General features: G+C 41.5%; 1 protein-coding gene across 2 annotated transcripts in view; it reads left to right on the top strand.

The window, feature by feature from the left end:
• The first annotated feature begins 1,071 nt into the window (after positions 1–1,071).
• PPARG (peroxisome proliferator activated receptor gamma) overlaps positions 1,072–25,838 on the top strand; it is a 134,596-nt gene continuing 109,829 nt past the window's right edge. Inside the window, exon 1 of one of the 2 annotated variants that reach the window (XM_054729725.1) lies at positions 1,072–1,177. The gene's annotated coding sequence lies outside the window, so the exon portion shown is untranslated. Of the gene's footprint in view, positions 1,178–2,094; positions 2,159–25,838 lie in introns of those variants that run through there. The other variant, XM_054729724.1, reaches the window with a different exon arrangement.

Here is a 25,838-nt window from a genome sequence, read left to right as displayed (position 1 = left end):
TCTTTGCTGAAGTGATGATACTCATCCTCACAAAAATTTACATCAAATTACAAATGAGGAACTTCTGCCCTAGAGGGAAAAGATCTAGGCATCCCCCCCACATTAAGATGTTAAAAGAACGAAGAGTATCTTGGGCAAGTAATGGATAAGCTTCTTGAGGTCAGGGACGTTGCTCACCTCGACCTCCCCGAGGAGGGCCAGGCCTAGCACAGGATGTTCCGTACATGGGACTGGGAGAAGGCAGAGGAAGGCAGGCCTCCGGTCCGGAGGACCAGAGGCTTTCCGGTGGGGCATCTGCCTGCCACCCGCGCTGGACGGGTCCTGATGGAGAGAGCGAGCGGCAGGAAAAGGAGCTGCCCACAACCCACCCTGTGCTTTCAGGAGGCAGCGGGACCCCAAAACTGTTTCTCAAACTTGGAAGCTTGAGATCCCCACCGGCCACGTCCGCCCCCCACCCACCCCCCAGTGCCGGGGTCCCTCCGTGTCAGAACCAGTCAGAGAATTAAAGACAGTCTGTTCGTGGGTTTGAGACGTGCTTTCAATGATTAAAACCAAAACCCCGCCGCTTTAAGCGACTGACTGCCTGTGTGAATCACAAATGCCAAAGGGGGGACCTTGGAAGGGAGTCGCCCGTCGGATGTCAGACTAAAGCAGCCACAGGCGCTCCCAAGTGTGGTTTAGGGTCTTTCTGTAAAGAATGCCATTGCAGAGAACGGCGGGGACGGAGGACCCCGGGGAACCCCGCAGACCCCCGCGAGGAGGGCGAGACGCCGGCCCGAGGGGCAGGGCGCGCTCCGGAACCCCACACCTGGGCTCTCCCCGACGTGCCCCCCGCGTCTCCCGACTCCGCTCTGTGAAGTGGGGCCCTTCGGGGCCGCCTCCCAGCGGCGGTGGTGAGGCACAGACCCGGCTGGGCGCCGAGTAGGCGCTCAGAAAAGGCAGCGGGCGGCGAGCGGCCCTACTGTGCGCCGGGCGGGCGCCGCGGCCGCTCCCTCCCGGCCCCGTCCGCCCGCGCGCCCGCCGCCCGCGCCGCCACCCCCTTAGGTCCCGCTCGGCCGCGGGCGGGCGGGGCGACCGCACTCGGAGCCGGAGCCCGAGCCCGCGCGGAGCCGCCGCCCGGGGCGCTCGGTCAGCCTCCGGGACACCGGAGCGGGGCGCCACGCCGCCGCCGCCACAGGTCAGAGTCCGGTGCCCCCGCGGCTCTCCGGCCGCCGGGCCGCGGGGCGAGGGGGCGCGGAGGGAGGCGGCGCGCCGAGGAGCCGGGGCTCGGGGAGCCGGGACGGAAGGGCTGTGGGCTGAGGCGACCCCGCCGAAGGCGCGGGCCGAGAGCGGGGAGACGGGCCGAGGGTCGCTGGGAGGGGGTCCCGGGTGAAGGGGGTCGCGGCCCGCGGGGACCGGGCTGAGGGTCGCGCCCTGAGAAGTCCCGAGAAGCGCGAGCGGCCCCGGCGGAGAAGGGGCACGGGCTGCGCGCGAGGCGGCGTGCGCGGCCGGCGGTCCCGCCCCGGGAGGCGCGAGCCGAGCGTCCCCGCCGCCTCGGAGCCGGGAGGCGCGCCGGCGTCCGGGAGCCGCTGGCGGAGAACTTTGGGGCCGAAACGCGGGGTCCCGCGCGCGGCGGTGCAGCGGCCGCGGAGTGCCGCCGGGTCTGCAGCGCGCAGACGCCGAGGCGCTGCGTGGAGGCGCAGTGGCAGTGCAGCGAGGGGCGTCCTCGGGGGTCCCCCACCCCGGCGCCCCGTAAGCACCCCGCTGGCCCTGAGCCGAGTCGGGGGTCTGGAGGTGTGGGCTGGGGTCCCCAGCGCCGTCGGGGATGGAGAGTCAGCGGCCCCCCCCTCCCGCACCACCCCGGGCTTGGGCAGGGAGCGCGGGGGTGTCGTGGGCTCCCACTGGTGCCCGCAGCACTTGGGAGCCTGGCCGAGGGCGGCAGCGGCGAGTGGGGTGCTGCGCGGAAGCCGAGGCCCCGCCGTGCAGGGGTGCCAGGTGGGTGTGTAGCCGCGGCTGTGTGTGCCTGGGCCTTTGGGGAGGAGCCTAGGTGAGGAGGCAGACACTGGGAGTAACCTCGCTGCGGCTTTTATATAAGGTCAGCTAGGTAAAGAGGGGCCTTCGCCGCCGCTGGAGAACCGGCCGGCTGCAGTCCGAATCCTCGTGGACGCCCGGGGCTTAGGTGAGTCGGCTCCCTGGGATTGCGTTTTGTGGAAGTGTGTGGCTGGTGTGTCCGAAACTCGCAAGATGAGCATGGTGGTGATCCTGTGGCTGTGCTGTGCTCTTATTGTGACCGTGAAAATCTAATTCACTTGAGTCTGAGGGTACTAGTGTCAATTACTTCAGGAGAGTCAAGTTAAAAAAGTAAAATAAAATAAAAAGTAGTCTGTCTTGAAGAAGCTGAAGTTTTTCTTCTTTTCAAGTTTGGGGACAAACTGTAAGACTGATTTGTGTGCATTATCATCTGAAAACAAAACCAGGCAAGATGATGCACTTGAGTGGTGTGAAACCCATTGCTGGGTGGGAGAACCTTGATTCTGAAGCACATTATTTTTATGTCAAGTGCTCTTATCATCCACGAAACAGATTGTAACCGGAGTTATTGAGAGAGCAAGGATTAGCGTACCTTTACCAAAAAAAAAGACCTGGGCAGATCTCCGACAGATCTCAGATGCTCCGTGGTACTCTTCCTGTCTGTAGCTAAGTGATCCACCGCTGACTGAAAGCAGAACCAACCTGGTGGTGCTAAATGATCTAGAAAACCCTTCTGGGTAGAGGCTGCCATAGACATTCACTGTGGCTTTTCTCTTAAGAAAATACCTTCCTCTCCTATTAAACTTTTATAGAAAACACTCCTTAGATGCTACCAGTTAGCATTGGGAGTGATATTTCAAAAGATCCTGCTCAAGTTTTAAAACAATTTTTGTGTTGTCTATTTTAAATCAGATTCACTCTAAAGTTAATACATTTCATAGTGTTATTTAATATACACAAATTTTAAACTGACGTTGTATTAGCCCAAAAGTGAAGTTATTACAAAACCATCCATTTTTGTCATACTGTGTACTTCACATAATTTTCTCCTTTATTTAAATGAGATGATACTTGATATTTCACTTGCTAATAATTAAATCTTAAATTAAAAGATCTTAGAATCAACTAGTGACTACTCGATCTTTTGCAACTCACTGGGGGGAAAAAACTCGTGATATAATTTTTAAAATCAAAACTTTTTCATATTTGTTTCTAGCTTTTACAAGAACTGCTATAAAAAGCGTGGCATCAGTGAAGTATAAAGGTCTGCAGAACTCCAGGCTAAGTTTTTGGGGGCACTCTGTTTTTCATTCTTTTAAATTTAAAGGAATATAACTTCTTTTTTAAAATCTTTTTAAAAATTGATTTGAGAGAGAGAAACATCAATTTTTTGTTCCTCTTATTTATGCAGTCATTGGTTGCTTCTTGTATGTGCCCCGGCCGGGGATCAAACCCGCAACCTTGCTGTATCAGGGTGATGCTGTAACCAGCAGAGCTATCCAGCCAGGGCTATAATTTCTTTTTAAAATTAATACTGTACTGTGATTGGTATTTTTAATAATTAAATACACTATATTTTCTTTGAAGAGACTAGTTTTCTAAATGTTCGTTTCTTTGTATATTTCAGAATTACATTTAAAAATAATAAATGATAATTTTTAAAAATCACAATATAGTTTCAAAATCGCTGTGACATTTAAATTACATTATCCCTGTGTATTAAAATTGATACAGGAGAAAAAGTGTGACTTTAGGAATATGCATTAGAAATGCATTATTGATCACGGCTAATTGCTTTTAATTAGTAAGTAATAGGACTATAAACAAATACTTATATTCTGTTAATTCTCTGAAAATAGGGATGTTTGCCACTAACTTTATCAAGATAATTATGTGTGTGAAAGCGGTGTGAAAGGCATTGCTGTGAAAGCATATACAGGTATTAATACATTTCACTTCGTTTTCAAATTGTGAAATGGTTGTTAATAACAGGAGACTATAATGAAGTAGGGAAAATACGTTAAAATAATACTTTACAAATGTTTTATATATCGTGGCCCATACTTTTGCTTCTTTTATAAGATCTACATACGCCCAATGGATAGGACAGAAAATGTTAGTAATTCTAATTTGTGGGTGTTGTTCTGCTGAATTCATTGTCATTTGAATTTGGAAATATATGTCATAAGGTGTGGCAAATGTACTGGAACAAGTTTTTGGTCTCATAAGATTCCACTAAATAAATTTCATCATAGAGGATTTTTTTGAATCACAAATCAAGAAAACTTGATTAAGTCGCCAGTCTTTTAAGTGTAAAAATATGCCCCCTGCTTTAAAAATTGTTAATCTGAATTTCTAACTTGCTTTTCTTAGTTTTTTCCTAGTAGATCTCCACATTAGGGTAGTTGACCTCTTGAGCTGTCCCGTTCCTCCCTCTTAAAGCCGAAAAGCAACAAAAAGGGCAGCGATTTAAAATGCTTACAAAGTTCCTTCAAAACTGATCTAATTAGACTCTAAAAAATAAAATAAGATCTGTTAATAACCATGTCGAAAATATAGATAGACCCAGAATATCACATTTCAGTTAGTTTTATGGCATTCTAGATATAAAACGTTAAGTTGAAGATTATTTGTAATCTTCATGAGGTTTTCTTATTAACTATTTGTATTTTATTCCAATACAGAAGTATATTTGGTGGAGTTATATGAATATGTTTTATAAAACATATGATTTTATAAAAATGTCAGGTTTTAGTTTTTATTTACCTAAAATACTTAAGTAGGTTTTTGAAAGGAAATCGGCACCACTACAATAGGCCGTATTTTGGGGAAAACTTTTGCAGATATTAAGACAAAAGCTATCACCAATAATATTTGCTGAAGAAAAAAAGGAAAAAGAAAAACTATCACCAATAATAGTATATGCTTCAATTATTTTAAAAATGGGTTTATATAATCTTAATATTTTTTCTTCAATAATCAATGCAAACCAATATTTTAATAGTGGACATTTAATTCAGAATATGTAAGTTTATATTTTTAACCGTTTCAGTTATTATAGCGGGGCAAGTCACTATACTTTCTAACTCTCCATTTTTTCATCTGTGAAACGGGAAAAGCATTGCAGTTATTTTACCGTGGTTTTTTTGTATGATTTTAAGACTTTGTAAGCAAGCCTTTGTAACGTTAAGTGACCTTGGCCCTGAATATAATTGAGCTGATATTTTAAAGCGAACCTTTATGATTATCTATGTTATAGCTAAATAACTCTTTTACAAAATGTTAATAGTTCACTCTGGAACTAATTTTGAGATTATTGTTAAGAATGAACTGAAGATAATGCTTGCCGTGAGGTGATCAATTTACAAAATGTTTGTGGAAATATTTCGTTATTATTCAATTTTAAATTGTCATCATTCCCTGATTACTTCGGATAAAAATCAGCCTAATAATTATTTTTGTTTTGTTGGTATTATCTTTATGAGTCTTACAGTGGACGCAGTGTGGATCCTCTTGTGTCAATTGTGTATGTCTAATGCGTCTAGAAGGCGCCTTTTGTGCTTTTTTAAAAAATAAAGTTCTATTCCTTGTTTATATTAATGGTGCACCCTGTGAGAAGTTATTGTATGTTACCCAGGAGCAAGTCTTTTGTAGAATGAGGGCTATGATCCTTAGAATCAAAAGACAATGTAGGGTCGCTGCTTAAAAAACGAAATGATGTGCTTATGGTGAAAACTGGGTCTTCTTTCAACAAGCTACAACCAAAAAATTAGGCTTTTAGTGGCTTAAAAAGTGATAAATTCTCCTTATGAATTGTTAATTAATACATTTTATTGTGAAGTGTCCCCTGTGCAAGAAAGTAAGAGACTTGGTTTCAGGCCTGCACCCCACTGTGTTCCTAGAATCTAGGGCTACAAAGCCCAAGTATGGACATAGCTAAAAGGAAGGGGAAGCAAAGGGTACAGAAAGGCTTAGGCCAGTGCCTGTAGGTGCGTGTTCCCTTTTTCTGTGGCTTTAACCTTTGGGGGTGCAAACTGGGGAGTGGCATTCACTTCTACTCTATTAATAGTATGGCTTGTGCTTTCTCAGAGTCATAGCTTTACCTTCTATTCCAGTGACTGGGTCACTTTCAATTTGAAAACCTTTTTGGGGGACAATGAGTTTCTTTTCCCTGCTGCGATTTCTCAGGTATAAAGGAAAGAAATGAAGCCATCAATTCATGTAACATCATCAGTTAAAATAGAGATGTCAAACCTTGCCGTCAGGATTTAAACTAGATCACATAATGGTTTAGTTCAGTTGGGTTCAATATCTGTTTAGGGAACATTCCCCCCCCCCCCTGCATTGATTTTAGAAACTAAATTCATTGCAAGTTTTAACTGATTTTAAGAGAATTACACAATGTGGTTAAGACTAAGTAAGACATATTTCCTGACCTCTTGAGAAGAGTTCAGATTAGTATAAACCTGGGGTAAGAAGTCCTTCACAGTTTACCATAGATAAGTAGACAGTAGATCTGAGGGAGGTAGAAAAATAGGGAAATACCCCGAGTAGGAGTGTAAGAGATTTCTGTATGCCCAACTCCCACAATCAGCAGGTTGCGTAGTTACTGTGCAGAGAACTAAACTATAAGGTTGGTTTCTAAGAATTTACCCTGCTCCTTGATGACCTCAATAGAATTTTAGAATAGCTTTAAGTTCTAAAGTTGCCATTTAGCACTGTTATTCTCCCTGGCTCTATAAGTTGCCTCTGGGAAAGGGAATAGAAAGAGGGTATTCTCATCCTGTGTGTTTAAGGAATAAATTTTCCTTTATAGTGAAGGCAGTGGGGAAACATACCTGTCAAACTGCCAGAATGCAATGATGAAACACTACAAAGAACCCCTTAACCTTGACCCCCACCTCACTGGCTGTCATTCCATCTCTAAAACTGTCTTTGTCATTTGAAAGTTTGGAGTCCACTTTCAAAATGCTAGTATTTCTAGCAAGGTTAATTCTTTAAATCACCATCAGCAAAAATCTGAGAAGTTAGTTCCTCGTTTCCTTGCCTGAAAACGAGGCCTTTAAGGGATAGAAAACACTCTTGTTTGAAAGAGAAGGGAAAATAAAATGAAAGCAATTTATGTCCCAGTTTCTCCATAAATCAGCCTTCATGAGATAAAATATGAAAATAGCTATTTGAAATAGTGATAGGAAAGAATATATTCTCCCCCCAAAATGCCTTTATTTTTCTCTTTAAAATCAACACAAGCTGAGCCCAGCCGGTGTGGCTCAGTGGTTGAGTATTGACCTATGAACCAGGAGGTCACAGTTCGATTCCCGGTCAGGGTTGCAGGCTCCACTGGGGATCATGCAGGTGGCAGCCAATCAGTGATTCTCTCTTTCCCTCTCCCTTCTTCTCTGAAATCATTTTAAAAAACAACACACAAGTTGTAATTCGTTCTTGAATCATTTTTGCCTTCAAAAAAATCAAGTTGTTTTTCCCAAACATCAACTTACCTATAAAATGTTATCATAATTAAGGTTAATGTTTGTTAATGTAATCAATTATCTGAATATTATCTCTCACTGTGTCTTCTATTTTCTCTGTGATGTTAGACAAATTATCTAGTCTTTACATGAGTTAATTCCTCCAGACTTTTAAAGTAGCTTTCTGATAAATTGAAATGAGGGGACTCTTTCAATCTCATCAGAAAAAACTACACTGAAGATGTATAAATAACACTTAATGCTTTGGAAAATCTACAGATCATAAAATGTCATATATGCTCTATTTTTTTATTTTTTGCCAAAAATAGTTATGGCAAGCCAACACATCTCAGTTAGAAATAGAAGCTTAGTAGCAACCTCAAAAGCAAGTTAATTAATTCTGTGAATCAGCTGATAGGTAGTGTTTAACAGTTAGGTATTGGACACCACATGCCTATGACTAAGCATATTGCTTATTTGTCACTCACTTTTCCACAGTATTGTTGAAGTCTGAATCTAAAGCACCAAATCTCAAAGTCTTACCTTACTAAATGTTGTTCTTTTCTGTCAGTTGATAATCACTTATACAAATAAGTTTTTGCAAATAGAAAAGTACTTATATAAGTTCTTTCTCTTGTTTTATACAGTGGTTAGAGTTTATGAAAGAGAAAACATATGAATGGTGTGTATATAAATGAATAAGATAATTTAACAAATTATTTGCATATGTCAATAAAATCCAGAAGAGTGAAGAAAATACCCAGGCATTTGCCAATGTAGGATTACTACATATTTTCCTAAAGCATTTGGAACTCATTAGAAACATCCTGGCTTTATTTAAGGCAATATAACATATTTTTAAACTGTTTTCAGCAAGGTCCAAATTGTTGATTTTTAGGACTAAAGTAGTACAATGTCTACAAAAAATATAGATTATCAGTTTCTTGAAACAGGTACTGACTGGGTTTTATTCTTCTTTCTATCTCCAGCCTATAGTACATATAGGCACTCGATGAATATTTTAATAACAATACAGAAATAATCCAAGGCAGTGTTTCTCATAAAGTGTGGTCCTTGGATCAGCACCATCAGAAAACTTGGTAGAAATGCAAATTCTCAGGCCCCACCCCAGACCAACTGAATCAGAAACTATGGGGATGTGGCCCTAACTGGTTTGGCTCAGTGGATAGAGCATCGGCCTGTGGACTGGGGGGTCCCAGGTTCTATTCCGGTCAAGGGCATGTACCTTAGTTGCAGGCACATCCCCAGTGGGGGGTGTGCAGGAGGCAGCTGATCGATGTTTCTCTCTCATTGATGTTTCTAACTCTCTATCCTCTCCCTTCCTCTCTGTAAAAAAATCAATAAAAATATATTTTCTAAAAAAGAAACTATGGGGATGTGTTTTAACAAGCTCTCCAGGAAATTCTGATGTATACTGTTTTGGAACCCCTCACTCGAGATGATTTCTGCATCTAATCGGATAGCCCAGAGTGCGTTGGTTAGTGCACTTAGTTTGAATTATTTTTAGTAGGCCTTACCCTTGCCTATAGTTAAGATCTTTGCCATATTCTGCCAAGTGGTAGAATCTCTTGGGATCATCCTGTAAAATTACCTTTATTCGTTTGACATTTTATTACTTAAATAAGCTCATTGTTATTGTCGATATGCTTGTGTCAAGAAAAGCTAGGTGACTCACTTCTTAGTCCAAGTGTCACTCATCTTAGAATGGTTCTTCTCACCTTAGAATGGTTGCTAGGATCCTGAGTCTCCAAGTTCAAAGAGTACAACTTCAAAGGTTGGATTTCATAAGACCATCAGGGATGCTCCTCCCCTGGAGGATTCACATTAAACAGACTTAAAAGATATGGATTTGTAAACCTTAATTCCCGATTAGTAACAGTAGAAAACATGGCCTTCCTAGTGATTGTCGATAGTGGTGGGTTGTTGTTCTATTATTTTAAAATTCTGTTTTTCTGGAATGAAGAAACTTGTCGTCTCCTATGTCTCTGAAGTCACTGTGAGTTAGTCCAGGCTGTTTAGAAAGCAATTGGGCAATATGTCACATTCTCTGGTGCTTCAACCCCACTCCTGGGACTTCTTCAAAAGAGAGGAGGACATAAAGGAAAAGCCATACACAAAAACATTCATAAAAGCATAGTTACAGGAACCAATATTTGGAAATAACTTAAATATTCAACAGCAGGGGAATGGTTAGGTAAATTATGGTGTAATCACTAGGTGAAATGTTATACAACTATCAATGACAATTTAGAAAACTAGAAAATCTGAAAAATACTAAGTTAAAATAAAAGTAGCATAAAAATGTATGTTCCCTATTGATTGCAACCTCAATAAACATATGTATATGAACACATCTGGAAGGGAATATACAAATATTATGACAGTTATGTTAAAAGAGTGGGGTTATGGAAGGCTTTTTTTGTTGTTTCTATATATTTCTCTTTTCCAAAGTTTAGCCAATAATGTAAAATTACTCCTATAATTAAAAACATACACTTATAGCTTTTTGTGTGTGTCTATGACCCTGATCAGTAAAAATCAAGGCAAAGAATAACTTAAACATTAAAAATCCTCTAGATATTTTATTCCTTTAAAGCCATTGAAGATAATGTAAGACACTGCATGATTCTGTTCTGTTATACCCAATTTTACTTCATAATTAATTTATGCCACATATTTACTCTTTGCTATACCAGCCTCTATCTGGGAGATAAAAATATCCCATCTCTGTTACAGGCTCTTAGTTTTGTTCAGCCATGCATAAGGTTTGATTTTGTTGATTTCTTTGGGCCTTTGTTCTCTTTAATATAATTAGACAGTGACAAACAGGTTTTTTAAAACAGTTTCCAATTATTTTTTAAAGTCACCCTCATTTAATTTTTTTAAGAAAAGTATGTATATATACTATGCTTTTCCCAAAATTACTATTTTAAGAAAAAAGATGCTCTATTAGCTGTTAGGAATTTGAAATGTTCTTTTTAAAAAAATATTTTTATTGATTTCAGAGAGGAAAGGAGAGGGAGAGAGAGATAGAAACATAAATGATGAGAGAGAATCATCGATTGGCTGTCTCCTGCTCACCCCACACTGGGGATCGAGCCCACAACCTGGGCATGTGCCCTGACCGGGAATCAAACCGTGACCTCCGGGTTCATAGATTGATGCTCAACCATTGAGCCATGCCAGCCGGGCAAATCTTCGTATTTTAAAATTTATTTTTTAAAAAATTTTCAATTACAATTGATATTCAATATTATTTTATATTATTTTTAGTTTTTTAAATAAAATTAAATAACCTCATGATAGAGTTATTTTGTTTTCCAACTCTTGACAGAATGCTGAACTTATGATCATAAAGAGCTGATACAGAAACATTGTGAGGGTAAACTTCGACTAGAAATTGTCATTATAAAGCCTTTATATAATTTGTGACAACAATTTAAAAAAATAAAAAGATTTAAAATAGCAAGTGAATAGAGTTTTCCCCAAATCTAGTCAGATTTGGGGAAACCTCTGTAAAAGGCTGAGCATTGTAAAAGATCTTATATAATAAAACCCTAATATGCAAATCGACCTAATGGAGCAATAACTGGCAGAACAACCAGTCACTATGACGTGCACTGACCACCAGGGGGCAGACGCTCAATGCAGGAGCTGCCCCCTGGTGGTCAGTGTGCTCCCACAGGGGGAGCGCCGCTAAGCCAGAAGCCGGGCCATGGCTGGCAAGCACAGTGGCAGTGGCGGGAGCCTCTCCCACCTCCGCTGCAGGTGGGCAGTAAGGAGCGAGGGGTCCCGGACTGCGAGAGCCTCAGACTGCAAGAGGAATGTCTGACTGCCAGCTTAGGCCCGATCCCCCAGACTGCGAGAGTGCGTAGGCTGGGCTGAGGGACCCCCCCCACCCCCGTGCACGAATTTCATGCACTGGGCCTCTAGTATATCTATATATCTACATCTATATCTATATCTATCTCTCTGTCTATATAATATATCTACACAAATGCACACATGTGTATAACACATGCAGAAATAGCCTCTGAATTCATTGATTTTTCCTTTTCTTTCCTGTTGCATTGTTTTAGAAATCCCAAAGGGAAAATAAAGTGGTTTGCCTTTGACTCAGGTTACATTTTTTTTAGTCACTTTATTTGGGATTTTTTTTAACAACTTGTATCAGCCTGATGACTTTAGAGTAAGCTATCTAAATGAAAACAAAGTTCTAAAAGCTTTTAAGAAATTTTATATCAGGGATACTAATTCTCTCTTTTTTCTGCCTTCCCCATTTCTTCTTTTTTTTTTAAAAAAAAATCTCTTTTTATTGATTTCCAAAAAGATGGAAGAGGGAGAGAGATAGAAACATCAATGATGAGGTAGAATCATTGATTGGCTGCCTCCTGCATGCCCCCCACTGTGGATTGAGCCCGCAACCCAGGGCATGTGCCCTGACCAGGAACTCTGACTTCCTGGTTCATAGGTTGACGCTCAAACACTGAGCCATACCAGCCAGGATGTTCCCTCCACCCCCTACTTCTGATGATTTAATTCTTAATACAGCTCAAGGCAAACCCAAACTAACAAATTCAGTTTATAGCTCTTAGAATTTGTTTGTGGGTAACACAAACTTGATATGAGCAAGTCTAAGAAGATCCTTTTTAATGAAGATTTATTTATTCATGAAATATTTATTGAGCTCCTATTTTGTGCCAAAAGTTGTTTTAGAGAAGGAGGATAAAGCAATGAAGAAGACAGACAAATTATATCTCTCCAGGAGTTTACGATTATTATTATCTAGATTTAACAACAGCGTTAGTGGGAAAGATGATAACTAAGAAGAGGCCACAGTCAGGCCCAGGCCTTGTGTCTAGACAGCATTGCTAGGCTAACATGGAGTTAAGTGCCTAACTTTGAATTATGTCTGCCATAGGGGAAAACTTCTGTCCTTATTTTTCCTAGATCTCTTATTATTATTATTTAAATATATTTATATTGATTTTAGAGAGAAAGGGAGAGAGAGAGAGAGAGAGATAGAAACATCAGTGATGACAGAGAATCAATGATTGGCTGCCTCCTGCTTGCCCCTCACTGGAAATAGAGCCCACAACTGGGGCATATGCCCTTGACCCGAATCGAACCCGGGACCCTTCAGTCTGCAGGCTGACCTCTATCCACTGAGCCAAGCCAGCTAGGTCAATCTCTTCTTATTATTTTAGGGTATATGTATATGTTATGTATTGTATATTATATATAACTAGAGGCCCGGTGCATGAATTCGTGTATGGGTGGGGTCCAGCCGGCCCGCCCCGATGGGGGGTGATCGGGTCGGGCCGGCAGAGGGGAGAAAAAGCGGGAGGTTGGCCAGCCAGTCCTACTGCCAATCAGGGTTGCGGGGGGCGTTTGGGGTGGGCCTGGTGGGGGGGGGAGGGGCCATGGGCAGTTGGCTGGCCAGCCCCGTCCCCTATTTTGCCAGGGCTGGCTGGGGGGAGGGGCTGCTCCCCGATCAGGCCAGTTGGCCGGCCACAGTGTGCGTCATAGCAACCAGTCATTCCAGAGTTCCAGTCACTTGGCTTTTATATATATATAGATGTATTTATTACATTACTTTATTTCTCTCTATATAGTAAAGTTATTAGCAAAGGAGGTAGGATGAATGCATCCTTTGTTGATAAGGTATCATTGTTCTTGAAAATCCAAATGACAAAGTAATTATTCATTTTGCAAAATGATTATCCTACCTAATAATAGACAAATATGCAAATTGACTGCACCTTCGCTACGCCCAAGCCACACCCACAAGCCAAGCCACGCCCACCAACCAATCAGGACGAGTATGCAAATTACCCCAACAAAGATGGCGGCTAATTTGCATATCAAGACAGCGTAGAAAGAAGCCAAGAGCTGCAGAAGGGAGCAAAGCTGTGGAGAAGCAAGCAAGCCGGGGGGAGGAGAAGGGAGGAGCGGAGGCGGGGCTGGGGGAGAAGGAAGATGAGCAGGTGGGGCCGGGGGAGAAGGGAGGAGAGCGGGCGGGCTGGCGGAGAAGGCGGGGCGAGGGAGAAGGGAGGAGCGGAGGCGGGCCCAGGGGAGAAGGGAGGAAAGCGGGCGGGCTGGCGGAGAAGGCGGGGCGGGGGAGAAGGGAGGAGCGGAGGCAGGGCCCGGGGGAGAAGGAAGGAAAGCGGGCGGGCTGGCGGAGAAGGCGGGGCGGGGGAGAAGGGAGGAGCGGAGGTGGGCCCAGGGTCGAAGGAAGGAGAGCGGGTGGGCTGGCGGAAAAGGGAGAAAAGCAGGGGGGCTGGCGGAGAAGGCGGGGCGGGGGACAAGGGAGGAGAGCAGGCGGGGCGGGGTAGAGTGCAGCCGGAAACCCTATTGCAGGATTTTTCCTGCAACGGGAACGCTAGTTTATTTAATAATGCTCTACAGTAGATGCATTTAAGTGGTGAACTATCCAAGTCAATTTAGTTCATAACTTTATTTATAAAATACTAGGGGCGCAGTGCACAAATTCGTGCACCTTGAAAGGAACTGTGGGCCGCGAGGCTGTGGTGGGCACAGGGACAGGTCTTGGCCCATCCACTGCGCCCCCGCCTGGCCCTCCCACCACAGCCCCTCATCCCCTGTCTGCTGGCAGCCTCACTCCCACGCGCTGACGGCACTGGCCCTGCTCGTACCTGCTGACAGCGTGGAGCAATTGGAGCTGGCACCAGCAGCAGGTGAGAGCAGGGCTGGCACCATCAGTGGGTGTGAGCGGTGGCTCTGGCGCTGCCTGCGGGTGCAAGTGAGGCTGGCGCCAGCAGTGGATTCAAGAGATGGCTGCCAGCCCCGATTGCCCCTTAGGAGCAGGAGGAGGTGGAGAAGCCCTGAGGGGCGATCGGGGCCGGCAGCCGCCACTCACGCCCACTGACAGTGTTGAGTGATCGGGGCTGGTAGCATGTGCGAGCAGCAGCTCTGGTGCCAGTAGTGGGTGCAAGCAGGGCTGGCGCCGGCAGCAGGTGCGAGCACCTGGTGGGACCGCGGCAGGAGGGAGCAAGAACTAGAGGCTCTCCTGATGACAGCAACCAGTGCCCCGCCTTGGTCTGGCACCCCCGCTCACCTGCTCCACCATCCCGCTGTAGCCGATGCCCGCCATGTTCCATGCGCACACATCATAGTGACCGGTTGTTTGGTTGTTCTGCTGTTCGGTCTATTTGCATATTAGGGTTTTATATAGAGAGAGTAGAGGCCTGGTGCATGAAAATTCATGCACTGGAGGGAGGGTCCCTCAGCCCAGCTTGCCCCCTCTCACAGTCCGGGAGCCCTCAGGGGCGGGAGGTGACCTGGCGATCAGGGGAAGGCGACGCCCCCATCATACCTCTGCTGCCACTGCTGGCAGCGCAAGCCTTGGTTGGCCCCGGTTACCTGAGCCTCGGGCGGCCCTGGGCGTCGGGGCAGCCGCCATCTGAGGCTTGCCTGCGCCTCAGCAGGCCCTGGGTGGCTGGGGGGCTGAGGGGCCTGGAGGACTCCGGAGGCAGGCGCATGGGGCTGAGGGGACTGGGCACCACCATCTTGTGGCTGTGGGTGCCACCATCTTTGTGAGGGTGTGACAGTCAATTAGCATATTCCCTCTTTATTAGATAGGATTATTTGCACATAAAAATTAAAAACAAAAGTTTACTGGAACTATCCCATTAAAATATTTTTTAAAAGCCCCCCCTTCCCCTGGGAAATAAAGTTATCTACTTTCCTTTAAGAGCCTGTTAAGAACTTATCCATATTTAGAATATAATATTTGAATAAAAGGAGACCAAGATCCTATTTCAAATGACCCTCCTTTGGTCAAATTAATTTTATAGCAATTTCCAACTTTTATAGTTACAATCAAATTATCTAACTACCATTTCCATTCTGATTTTAAATTTACAGAAAATATCTTATTGACCACTTAGAATAAATTCTGAACATGAAACTTTTGGGGGACAAGATAAGTAAAATAAATTTTGAAGGAACTTATATGAAGTAAAATGGAATTGATTTTCATATATAGAGTGACATGGAATATTACAATGCAGCTCAGTGCATATATAACCAAAACTTTCAAATTTTGTAAATTTTATCACAGTGTATTCAATACCACAAACTCCATATACACTTATTGAATGACCACTCACTTCTCAGCACCAAATACCCTCATATGGGAAACAATATCTGCCCACCCGGAAACATGGCCTCACAGATAGTGAGACAAGTGCTTTTCAGAAGTGAGACTACACAGCACTGGGTAGGTGAACTAGCCCCTAGCACTAGGGGGGCAAAGAACCACAGCTCTGTAAAAGGTGAGAAGATAACTTAAGTGATTGAACTCAGCATGTTGGCCTGGTTGTGTCTTTAGGCCATTCACAGGATTCATGCTGTGTATTCCACTATGCCTGCTGGAATACTCTTTGATCCTAACAAAGCACAATATGTACACAAAATTATTTGGTTTTTACTATTACACATTCAGTTTTTAAATGTCAGGTTGATTTCCTTTGTCATACAACATGTGTGTGAAATATTTACCCTGGCCACCAGCTTTTAAATTCAGAAAATACAAACTAATTTCAATCTTAACTGAAGTAAAACAGAAGACATATCAACTCTGAAATGTAACCTAATGTGGATATTACACATTTTCTTTGCTGTCATATCTTACAATTTTTATGTACAAGTTCTGTATACCAATCAACATTGTTTATTCTTAACAGATAGAAATGAATGTTGTATATGTACTACATACTTTCCCGAATTCACAGTCTATAACACAGGGGATGGATGCATTATAAGTACTTTGTAAATATTTTTAACTTGATTTACAATTTCGAGGACTTTTGCTTTTTTCAGTATCACTTGTAAGAGATACTCAGTGCTACTACCTTCCACATTTTTAGGGAATTTCCTAAATTACTCTTTAAAATGTTAATTTCTATTTTATATAACATATTTATGATACATAATGATATGAAATTAATGCCAAAAGACATTTACATTTTGCTATTCTAAAGAGGCAAACTGGTATATGAAAGGGAAAAAAATGTTAATTATAGACTTCAGCATTCTGTGTTAAAACGTTTAGGTGTTCTGGTCAGAAGAACAGGTTTTAAATGGCCTAAGGGCCAGAGCACTGTTTTACATTCTTGTTTGGAGGCTTCCAATGGGAACTGTAACAAATTCTATTTAATATTACTGCTGGAGAAAAGTTCACAGTAATGTACAATATGAAATGTTACTTAGACTTAGTACTCATGCATCAAATAAAACTAGTTCCCTTTCAAACGTTTTGTTAAGTGTTAGATAAAACACTATCAAGTTTTGGCCTATTAATTTGTAATAATATATAAAAAATTTAATTTCATATATGAATCACAAGTATTAGCATCATAATTATTTAACAGTTAATCTCCTTTTACAAGATAGAGATGGGTTTATGAGCACCTTCAAGTCAAAATACCAAGAAATTGATTTACATATAAAAGCGAAGCAAATAAACCTTTTTTTTAATGTGACCTTGTGACATCTCTGAACACTCACATTTAGTAGACCTTCGTCTGTGGATGTAGAACCAAGGTAGGAGTCTATTAACAAAAGATCAATGCAGGGAATTTGCACCCTCCCAGGCGTCCTCAAACTACGGCCCTCGGGCCACAGTTGGGTGTTTTTGCCGTTTTGTTTTTTTTACTTCAATATAAGATATGTGCAGTGTGCATAGGAATTTGTTCATAGTTTTCTTTTAAACTATAGTCCGGCCCTCCAACGGTCTGAGGGACAGTGAACTGGCCCCCTGTTTAAAAAGATTGAGGACCCCTGCTCTACACCCTTGGGCACCTGCCATTATCCTCCTGCAGCCACACCTGTTCATATCCTGCTAGGACACTGACTTTCAACTGGTGTGCTGGTGTGCTGCAAGTGGCACACTGGTATAAAGCAGGAATTTTTAAAACTTGCAATACCTGACTTTTTAGTTAGGGGCCCTGACCTCTTTTTCCAGATTATCAAACAGAAAATGACAACAGTGAACGCAGCAATAGCTTTGTCTGGTCTGAATGCCCTGTCTTGAACCATAAATATATAGGTCATATAACCGAGTTGCATCTTACTGGTCACATTGCAGAATAAGGTTGCATCTGACTGGTTAATTCTTGGTACCAGAAATCCTTATATACAAGTATAGGCACCTGATTTTTTAAAAAAGTCACTTTGGAGTATAAAGGATAGGTAATTACTATTATTATTTTTTAAATTGATGAAAATTAAACCTACTTTTCTCAGGTCTGCAAATATAGAATGTATTTTTTGGTGCGCCACAGAATTTTAATAGTTATGTGTGCCATGAGATGGAAAAGGTTGAAAATTGCCCTAGTCGACACAATACCAAGAGAAAGAAGCCAAGTGGTAGGGAGGATAGAACATGATAGAAGGAAGTATAAAAAACTGAAACAACTTTGACGCTCTCATTGATGATCCAGACTTTAATTCCCTTAACTTATTATTTATTTATATATGACCGTGAATTGCACACATGTTTAAGTAGGTTCTAGGCACAAAGGGAGATACCAAAGCTCCCAGAACTAGGAGTTTATAACCTACACGAATCAAAAAGAGGTAAATTTCATTGTTGTAACCAATAATTCAAAGCAGTATATGATTAAAGACTAAAATTCGTAAGGCAGAAAACAAATGCTATAAGAATTCAGAGAATGGCAAGTTCAGTGTGGCATGAAGAATAGAATGTACACGGGAAAAACCTTGTAGAGAAGGGAAGAGTTGAATTTGACTTCAAAAGTTCAGGGATTGACAGAGTAACCTTATGAGGAAAACAAACAAAACAGCAAACAGCTAAAAAATATACAGAAAAATAAACAAAGAAGGGAATCAAAGTACAATTCCATTCATATGAAATATCCAGAATAGATAAATCTAAAGAGATAGAAAGGGCCTGGGGTAAAGGGAGGCGGAATGACTGCTTAATGGGTACAGGATTTCCTTTTGAGGTGATTAAATGTTTTGGAACTAGATAGAGGTGTTGGTTGCACAGCTTTAAGAATATACTAAATGCCACCCACTTGTATGTTTTTAAATAGTGAATTTTACCTCAAAAAATAAAATTCAGGGCTTGAGATAGCTGAAGAGAGGACAAGAATATCCAGTGTAAGAAAACAAATCCCGGAATAAGCATGGATTTGGAGGAGGAATTTTGCAGAGATCAGCCCATTTGACGTGGAGAATACAGATATGTGAGTTAGTGAGAAATATATTTGGAGATACAGATTTTTCATTAACATGACAAAGGGTCTGGAATACAGGCAAAGTAGTGTGGATATTATCTTATAAGGAGTGGTAAGATTCCAGGTCCTGAGAAGAGGAGTGAGATTATTTAGTCAGAAGATTAATCTGGCAGTAGTGTGCAGAGAAAGCAGTTAGGAGGCTATCGCAAAATCTGGACATAAATATGAGGAAGGCCTATAGGAATGAAGAAGGAGGAAAATGTGAGACATGAAAAGAGCAGTGAGTGATACTCCAACTATGGTCTAGGGACCGATGCTGCTCACAAACTCGTAGTTGCTGACTTGACACAAGGCAACTACAGATTTGTGGATAAGCATTTAAAAACCTTTCTATTAGCCCTGGCTGGTTTGGCTCAGTGGATAGAGCGTCAGCCTGTGGACTGAAGGGTCCTGGGTTTGATGCCGGTCAAGGGCACATGCCTGGGTTGTGGGCTCGATCCCCATTTGGGGGTATGCAGGAGGCAGTCAATCAGTGGTTCTCTCTCATCATTGATGTTTCTCTCTCTCTCTCCTCTCCCTTCCTCTCTGAAATCAATAAAAATAAATAAAAAAAATTAAATAAAATAATCTGTGGTCCCTTCTCGTCCTTCTAAAATAAATAAATAAATAAATAAATAAATACCTTTATACAGTAGGTCCTCGGGTTACTTTGGAGATCCGTTCCTATGGCACTACGTAACGCCATTTGTGCTGTAAGTCGGAGCCCACCTACATAAGAACCTACATCACTCACATGGAGCACATACACAGCAATAATGAAGTGAAACAGTAAAAAAAATTTAAAGAAATATAACAATTCCTGACCTTTACTTGTGGTAAATAAATAATACAAAACATAAAGCACATATATACATATGTCGAAATGACGGAACTTTTTTTTTTTTTTTTTATAAATGGGAGATGGTGACGTAACCACCAAACGACATACATGGACATCCCTCTCACAATCCGGGACTGCTGTCTCTTAACCGCTCGCCTGCCTGCCTGCCTGATTGCCCCTAACCACTTCTGCCTGCCAGCCTGATCACCCCCTAACTGCTCCCATGCCGGCCTGATCGCCCCAACTGCCCTCCCCTGCCAGCCTGATCACCCACAGCTGTCCGCCCCTGCTGGCCTGATCACCCACAACTGCCCTCTCCTGCCCCAACCCACCTCCTCCGCTGGGACCCACCTCCTCCACGCAAGGTGGCCAAGACACTGGGACCAGCCTCCTCTGCACAGCGCAGAGCTGGGGGACCCCCAGTCCTCACTGTGCGGAGCAGCCACTGGGCCCCACCTCCACTGTGCACGTGACCATCTTGTGGCGACGACACCTAGGCTGTTCTTATATAGGATTGCTAGATATTAAAAAGAGACATACTTCAGCTCAGTATAAGGAAAGAATTCTAATAACTACAGTTGTCCATATTCAAGTCTCTTTTCTTTGTTTACTTTTTCTGTCTCTGTTTCTCTCTCTGCAATGACTCTTTTCATTTTTGTTTCCTGATTCCCAGCATCTCTTTCTTCATTAGGTCTCTAACTATAATATGGAGGTGAAATATATTTCTATATGCTAATCAAATGACGAAGTAAGGTTATTTTTCTTTGTTGAGATATAATTGACATAAAATTGTAAGATATTTAAAGTATATCATGATGATTTTATATATATATATATATATATATATATATATATATATAATTCCCTTCATCTAGTTAACACATCCGATCACTTAACATATTTTTTTTGTTTGTGTGTGAGAACATTTAAGTTCAACTCTCTTAGTAAGTTATACAATATAGTGTTATCAATTATAATCACCACTAGAACTCTGGTACATGAAATTCATGCATAGGTAGGGTCCCTAGGCATGGCCAGCGATCAGGGCTGGCTGGGGTCTTTCTTCCCTGGCTGCCGGCCCTGGGGCCTTCCTTCATTCCCCACCACCCCCTGGTGGTCAGCGCACATCATAGTGAGCGATCGAACTCCTGATCTCCAGTCAAACCCCCCGAGAGGACAATTTACACATTAGCCTTTTATATATATATACTAGAGGCCCAGTGCACGAAATTCGTGCATGGAGGGGGGGTGTCCCTCAGCCTGACCTCCACCCTCTCCAATCTGGGAGCCCTCAGGGGATGTCCTACTAATGGCTTAGGCCCACTCCCCGTGGTTCTCTGCTCTCTGCAGGGCCTGCCTGCTCCACACTGCGGCGACTACCAAGCAGGCTGTGCTGGGTGCTGCCTGCTGGCCGCACTTGCCTGCTTCCCGGTCGCCACAGTGATGGCCAAGTAGGCCGTGCTGGGTGCTGCCTGCGGGCCGTGCTTGCCTGCTTCTGGGTCGCTGTGGCGACGGCCAAGCAGGCCGTGCTGTGTGCTGCCTGCGTGCTGCGCTTGCCTGCTCCCAGGCGACGGCCAAGCAGGCTGTGCTGGGACCTGCCTGCGGGCTGCACTTGCCTGCTCCCTGGTCGCCAGGGTGACGGCCAAGCAGGCCATGCTGGGAGCTGCCTCCTCCCTGCTGAGGTTAATTTGCATACTCAACCCTGATTGGCTGGTGGGCATCATGAAGTGATGGTCAATTTGCATATTTCTCTTGTATTAGTGTAGATAGATACTTTACATTAGGGAGGTTTTTATTCTAAATTTAATGTGAACACAATGTTTATGCTGCTCTTTCTGAGACTAAATAAAATTAGTTTTAACTTATAAATAATGTTGATTGATTTTTTATTTTTATTTTATTTTTTACAAATTATTGAATCCCTAATCTTCAAGTTAGGAGAAGGGGATCAGTAGACCTTAATTAATGAATCCTGGTAAAGCATAACATCTTATTGAATTAACTCCTAATTCTCTTTAGCAACCTTAATTTCTATTTTTTTCTCTAAACAGCAATATATTATATGATCCTTTAGCATCTAATTGCATCTTTATATATGCAGTTACACAAAAGCTGGAATATTTGTCCATTATATTAATTTTTTATCCCCAGCACCTAGAACACTGCTAACAAATATCAGATGCTCAACAAATAATTGTTGCTTTTTATTTCAAATCTGCAAGCCCATTCTACTTGCTAATCCTAAATAGCTACCATGATTTTTTAGAGTAACATTAGTCATTAGGATAACTTAATTTATGATGGATTTATAAATGTAACCATACAATTTCATATTTAGAGAATGTTTTCTTTTAATTCAGTCTACCCTTTAGTCTTAGCCAAAACATTTTACTATCCTTCTAAAGGACTCTTTTTTAATTATCTCAAACATCAAAAAAGTAATCTAGCTATTAATAGTAATAGTTAATATTTATTGAGCACTTATCCTGTATCAGGATCTATTTTAAGCACATTACATACATTATCTCATTTTATTCTTCCACCAATCATATAAGGTATACACTATTATCTCTGTTTTGCAGATGAAGAAACAAGCACAGAGATAAAAAAAAAAAAAAAAGTTGCCAAGCACCCTATCTCGCACTCTTTAACAAGAACCTAATTGTCCAATATTTAACCTGACAGAGAATGAGATCTCTACACCCCACCACCACCATTCCACACTTTACAATTAGATCTACACAAGAATTACCATATTCAGGTGCAACCATGAATTATATCTAAACTTTTAGTTGTTCTGATTTACTGCAAATCTGTTTATGTGTCTTATAAGTGATGAGCAACTTGATAATATTAGATCACCAAATGTTCAATTTATATTGAGTAACTCTACCACCACTTAAAACCAACCACTGTTAGGAGATTTTTTATTTCTATTTTTCTTTCTCTCTTAGATTACTCTTAAACTGAAATGAAATAATTTTATTTTGTCATCCCAGGATATAGAGGTCATTTAATAGCAAATTTTGTATTACCATTATAAAAAAATCTAGGGAAGGCTGTAATTGAGTATGGCCGCTAATGGAATCTATCAGTAATTTTGGGGAGGGGAGGAAAGTAGTAGATCCATGTATTTCATTTGATGGGATAAAAATTAGTTGTTTGGGAATATTCATATACTTTCAATTTTCCCAGTCTACCTAAGAGAATTTTCATTTGACAATACAACACCCCCTTCCCCTTCCTTCCCTTCCCTTTAGAAAAGTTGGTCTTACAAGGTCAGCTTCTAGATTTTTGTGACAAAGTATTGGTGAATGAGTGGAAAGGGACTGAACATGAAAAGCTGGAAGAGATTTAAGTTGATATACATAATAAAGTGCTGGGGAGGAAGGAGAGATTATTAAATTACTGGGCTGAGAAGGGGGAAAGTGTTTAGTTGGGAAGGCTTTAATGAAGGAGATACTTTGGAGAGTATGGTGTGTGAAAAAAAAATTGAAGAAAAGGGGGAAAATATTTGGAGAAAGAAGATGAAGGGTTAGTTGTGGTTATAAATTGAATCTCCTTTATTGTACTTTAAAAGACAAGTAGAGAACGCAATTTCTTTTAATCTTGCAGGGAAGAAGGAGTGCTTCAATTATGTGTTGAATTGTGTTTCTTTACTTCTTCAGAGGGAGAAGTCAGTTTGGGTGATGTTGAGTTTGAGGTTCCTGAAGAACCTCAGGTAGGGGTGTTCAAAAGAAACATGGAAAAACAGATTTAGAACTCTTGAGAGAAGAGTTGTAGTTAGAGAAGAAGATTTGGAAGCTACTATCAAGTGTTTATGGGTGACAATGAGACCAAGAAGGAACTTGCAGAACACATAAAATAGAAGGTCTCAGAAAGAAGAGGTACCAAGAAAAGAGACAAAAATAGCAGTCCTATGATAGGGTAAGAATTCAGAGAAACTGGTCTCTGGGAAAGGGAGGAGATAGTTTCAATAGTAGAGGATGGTCGAAATGTCAAATGCTGCAGAGGCAGAGACAGTGGTGTGCTGGAGCCAGCTCAGACTGGCTTGTAGAAGTCAATTGTGAAATTTTTAGGATTTTTGTGAGCTGATTGTTATCCACAGCCATTATTAAAAATTAAATGGTATACACTTTCAATTTAACAAGTGGTCTTAAAAACAGAAGTATTGAACACACCAATTGCATCACTTCCTAACTATTTTACACTTTTGAGGTGTTCACATGTTGTTACACATGTTGATTGTATCTGTATTGTGTAGATACTGAGTACTGTTGTGTGCTACTTCAGCTCTTTCCCATTCTTTTCTCAGTGACATTATATTGGTGACCTGAAATCAATCCTCTTGGGAGCGTTTATACCACAGATATTGGCAAACACTATAAATCAGAGTGTTTTTCCCTACAAGGAGAGTCATTGTTGAACCTTTACCAGTGCACCACTGGATAAATAGAATGAAAATCAAGAAAAGTTAAATGGCTTTAGCAAGAAGGAGCTAACTTGTTACTTTTGCTTGGCTTTCAGTAAAAAGATAGGTGATAAATCATAGTAAAGTGGGTTGAGGAATGAAATAATGGAAAGTGAAGAAACAAATGTTCAAATAAGTTTGAGAAGGAGTGAGTTAAACAGTTAAGCAGATTGTTATTGTTGATACTGTGTGTGTTTTTAATTTAGGGCTTACAGACTATAGACAATATTAATGTACTTCATTAATCTCCAAAGATGAACAACATATGCAAATATATTTTATATTGGAAGCTTTTTTTGTTGGAAAAATCTCAAGGAACTACTTATCTATAGAACACATTTGGGGAAATGCTGCTATAGTATTTCACAATTAAGTTTGAAACAAATATTCTTGTTATTAAAGTTTATTGGTTTTTTAAAGAAATAGTGTCAAGAATGGATATTGAATTTTGAGGGTTATTTTGCATTTTTTAAATAATCATGTTTTCTTTTCAAAATTTGACTACTGCTCTGACCATTACTTTAATAGGTTTTCTAATATTAAATTGCCTTTGCCTTTCTGAAATAAATGTAAATTGATTATGGCGATTCTTTTAGTATACTGTTGAGTTTGTTGATTATCATTTTATTTATAACTAGATGCCTGGTGCACAAAATTTGTGCATGGGACGGGGGGGCCTCAGCCCAGCCTGCACCCTCTCACAATCTGGGACCGCTGGCTCCTAACCACTTACCTACCTGCCTACCTGATCACCCCTAACCCCTCTGCCTGCCTGCCTGATCACCCCTAACCACTCTGCCTGCCTGCCTGATTGTCCCTAACCACTCTGCCTGCTTGCCTGATTGCCCCTAATCACTCTGCCTGCCTGCCTGATTGGCCCTAACTGCTTGCCTGCCTGCCTGATTGCCCCTAACCACTCTGCCTGCCTGCCTGATTGGCCCTAACTGCTCACCTGCCTGCCTGATTCCCCAACCGCCTCTGCCTTGGCCCCTGCTGCGGCAGCTTCGTCCTGAAGGTTGTTCGAATGTCTGATCTAATTAGCATATTACGCTTTTATTAGTATAGAATATTAACTAATTACATGGTATTAGTATTTTTCTCTTTGTTCTTGTTTTTAATATCAATATTATACTACTTTTGAAAAATTAATTTGGTCACTGTATTTTTTTCTACTCAAACAGTTTATATAGCAAGAAAATTATCTCTTCCTTAAACTTTTGGAAAAAAATCTATAAAATTATCTAGGCCCAGAGCTTTTTGGGGAAGTAATTCTTTGATAAGTTTTCAGTTGTTTCCATTGTTAATTTTTTTTCAATTTCTTACATCAACTTTTACCATTTATACCATTTTGGATAAACTAGACTGAGTAAATTGCCCTTTTGCTATATTAGTATCTGCTTAAACTCTGGTAAAAATCTTATTCTGATATTAAAAAGTTGGATGAGTAGATATGAAGAGCCCCTACCTTATGTGGGTTCTGTTGAAATGTGAGGGGCTTGTCTGCTATCTTCACAGCCTCATTCTCTGTCTTATAGGGGTGAGTAGAATAATTTATAATTTAATGAATATAACCCAATCTGAATTGGCCAGATGGAGGACATGGAAAAACTGTAGTCCTTGATATTTATTGCCTCCAGAATAGATCTTGTTTCTGCCCTATATTAAAATTAATACTATATTTCATAGTATAATTTTATAGTATTTTAGTATATTTATTTATAAAATAAATAATGTAATATATATTAATATACTTTATATTAATA

Source organism: Eptesicus fuscus, chromosome 18 (genome assembly GCF_027574615.1).
Source record: "Eptesicus fuscus isolate TK198812 chromosome 18, DD_ASM_mEF_20220401, whole genome shotgun sequence".
Lineage (NCBI taxonomy): Eukaryota > Metazoa > Chordata > Mammalia > Chiroptera > Vespertilionidae > Eptesicus > Eptesicus fuscus.
Note: the sequence above shows the minus strand (reverse complement) of the source record. Positions and strands in the feature narration are given on the sequence as shown.